This window comes from Etheostoma spectabile, chromosome 15 (genome assembly GCF_008692095.1).
Source record: "Etheostoma spectabile isolate EspeVRDwgs_2016 chromosome 15, UIUC_Espe_1.0, whole genome shotgun sequence".
Classification (NCBI taxonomy): domain Eukaryota; kingdom Metazoa; phylum Chordata; class Actinopteri; order Perciformes; family Percidae; genus Etheostoma; species Etheostoma spectabile.
The window spans coordinates 8,348,479-8,348,883 of NC_045747.1; positions in this window are offsets into that span (position 1 = coordinate 8,348,479).

Here is a 405-nt window from a genome sequence, read left to right on the forward strand (position 1 = left end):
ACACAAACGCACACACTTGCACCCACCCACCCACCCACCCACATACACACACACACACACACACACAAACACACGAATGTCTGCTGTCATGTGAAGCTCACACAGCTGTCACAGCAGTTCTAACAGTGCACCTGTGACTGTGTGTTTACTACGGTCAAACAACATCCTGACTGTTTACAGCATAACTGAACTGTAACAGGACAAATCGTATTTACACATTGTCAAACTTTTTATAAAGTGCTTTTTATTGAAAACATTATATAGGCCTATTTGCTGTAGTGTTAAAATTAGTATTAATTTCTGTGTTACACATAAAGCGTTTGGAAAGCAACATTCTGTGGTATGTAAACATCTGACCAAAACTTATTAGTAAGGCAAGGCAAGGCAGCTTTATTTGTATAGCAC